A 3,071-nucleotide genomic window follows, 5' to 3' on the forward strand; every position below is an offset into this window, starting at 1 on the left:
TTTACCTTAAGCTTAAATATTTTCCGAGTTGAGCTCAAAGTTACCCGGTTGTATTTTCGCTCTTGGTTTACTTGTCCGAACTTACATTGATTCCTATCTTTCGAGACTTAGGGGATTCTAAAATACATTTTGGTATCATCAAAACCTAATACATTATGTTCCTAACAATTTCCTCCTTTTTGATGATGCCAACACTTATACTTACTTTATATGGCTGATTTGATTGAAAGAATTAACGTAGATTTTATTTTTCAGCTCATATGGTAAGTTTGACAAATATTCTACTAAAGCATAAAATGAGCAAACTCACGCAACACCCCCAGCAAAAGATATATATTAAAATTAAGGGAATGTTTACATGATTGAGTTTAGTAGAAAGATTTAAACAAAAAATAAATAAGATCAAGAACAACATAAACAGCAATAGACTGGAATAAGATGGAGTTTGGACCACGAGAGCTTACTTCTTGTTGGCTTTCCTCTTCTTGTTAATGGCTTCTCGTGTCTTGATGGGGTCTTTCGGATTTACCAGGCTTATGTATTCATCCGTAACATCTAGATGCCTGTAGTTCCTGTAAGCTTCCCCCACGAACTCACCATCAATTACTCCATCTTTCCACCAGGCAATGCATTCTTCTGGAGACATATTGCTGTGAGTAGATATCCCAGTGATTTTCAGAAGCTTGAATATCTCCAGAGTCAGAATTTGTTCAGTATCTTCCATGTTTCCAAACTTAAAGTTTGTCATGAGAAGATCGATCTTCCTTTCTTCTTCTGACTGTTGTTCTTGTCTTTTTCTTCTCCTTTCTCTGTCCTCTTCTCTCCTTTTCTCCATTTCCAGTGTACGTTGGACCCTTAGATTTTCTGCTCGTTTAGCATCCTCCACTGCTTTGCTCATAATTCTTGGTATTTTCGGAGGAGGTCCAGCTGGTTCACTTGCTGCCCTTTTCTTGCTGGTGGATGTCCTTCCCTGAGTGTTTTCCCTTTTATTTTCCCCCTTGTTGGTATCATCAGCGCGGGAAAGAAGGATGGACATGCCTTCGAAGAGTGCTTGAAGTTGGGCAGGCACTTGGTTCGACAGATCATCGAGTAGTGCTTTCATCACGTCCTGTCGAAGTTCACTGGAATATTGGAAGGCTCGAAGCTCCGCTCGTAACTCAGCTAATTCAGCTCTCGCACCTTCAGCCTCTGCTCGAGCTACAGCAGCTTCATCTGCAGTTTTGCGTGCTGCATCCTCAGCCCATACTGCCTGTTCGAGAAGTTCTTCATGGCTGGCTCGAGATTCACTTGTGCCAGCCGCAGGCATTGCAGCGTTGCGAACAATGGTCAGTATGCGCTCAATCTGAGCCATCTTCTGAGAGTGATCGGCCATGAATTGACGCACCTCACAAATAAAAGCTTCCTCGGCCTGTCGATCATTGTCAGAAGTAGAAGAAGAAGAGTTAAAAGTACCTTTTATTAGAGGGGACTTGGGTGCTTCCAGATTTCCACCCATAGTTTGCAGTTGCAAGTCCACCTCTCGATTAAGTGTCTGAAGGGTGGCAGGGATACTGGGTTCAGAGCTCGAAGGTAGCTCCATGTCAGGTGCTTCCCGGTTTCCACCTGAGGGATGGATCACCTCTTGCTCATCACCTCTCGAACCTGGACCCTCAGCTTCAGCAACTGTAAGGATGGGATCAGTCAGGGAGGGATCTTCTGTATTGGACGCTTCCCGGTTTCCATCCAATGGAAGTTCCTCCTCAGCATCACCTCTCGAACCAGTGCTGGGAACTTGGTCATCTGCTGGTGGAGTTGGAGACGAAGTTTCGACAGGTGCTTCCCTGTTTCCACCTTCGATAGTCATATCGTCCTCCTCAGTATCTCTCGAACCAGCAGGACTTGAGGCATTCTGCTCGTGTTGCTCATCGGACTGCTCGTTGGTCTGCTCCGGCGAGTCTGGAGTGATAACTGTGTCAGGAGCACTTGGAAAGCCCGGTAGTGTGAGCAATGGAATTTCACCCTCTCGAATTGTCTGTGCTTCATCTGTAGTGTTCGAGGGTGTGAACGCAGGAGGTGGCAAAAGAAGAACGGTGTTGGGTGCCACTTGAAGTGCTTCAGAGGTCTCGGATTCACCTCTCGAAGCTGCTACCTGTTCGTCCAGAGCAGAGTTACTGACTTGGGACAGTGGGATTGCGGCTGTTGCAATATCATCGTGAGCAACCCCAGAGGTCTCTCCTGGACCTCTCGTGAGTTCAATGTTTTGTCCCAAGGAGATGGCAGTGGCCAGCCTTATATCTTCTTGAAATTTAGCCTCTGTTTCAGGATCTACTTCAGACTCGGCTTCAACCTCTTGTGCATCAACTGCTATGCCCTTTCCTTTATCTGTTCGGCCAAGATTTTTCCTGGTTACATTCATCTCATGGGCAAGATCTAGCAGTTCATTGGCTGGAAGTGTGGTGATGTTCAACCAATTTAGAGCAAAAACCTCTTCAGCCATCATATCTGCTGCTCTCGAGATCCGTTGATCAATTGGACCGGTTCTCCAGTTGATCCATCGAAGTAGTTGATCAATTGGACCGGTTCTCCAGTTGATCCATCGAAGTACTCTGGAGAAGTCATCCAATCTCCAGTTGATCCATCGAAGTACTCTGGAGAAGTCATCCAAGCTAGATACATTCTCATCAGGTTGATTCAACTGAGAAGTGAAGCTAGATACATTCTCATCAGGTTGATTCAACTGAGAAGTGATTTCAGCGTTCAGCTCATCAGGTTGATTCAACTGAGAAGTGATTTCAGCGTTCAGCTCATCAGAGTCATTCAACTGAGAAGTGATTTCAGCGTTCAGCTCATCAGAGTCAGCAGGCAGAATTTCGGTTGCAGATGCACACTCCACTGCTTGTTCAGTTATCTCTTGAACCATCTCTCGTGGTTCTTCTGCACCCCCTTGTACTGGATCACTGATCCCAGTACCTTCAACTTCTCAAGTTTCCTCTCGAGGTTCAAACACAGATTCACCAGTACCCTCAGCATCATTATCAACATGAAGATCATCACAGAAATCTCTTGACAGGGACCTGGTAGGGGGCACTCTC

This window comes from Ipomoea triloba, chromosome 12 (assembly GCF_003576645.1).
Source record: "Ipomoea triloba cultivar NCNSP0323 chromosome 12, ASM357664v1".
In the NCBI taxonomy this organism is placed as follows: Eukaryota; Viridiplantae; Streptophyta; class Magnoliopsida; order Solanales; family Convolvulaceae; genus Ipomoea; species Ipomoea triloba.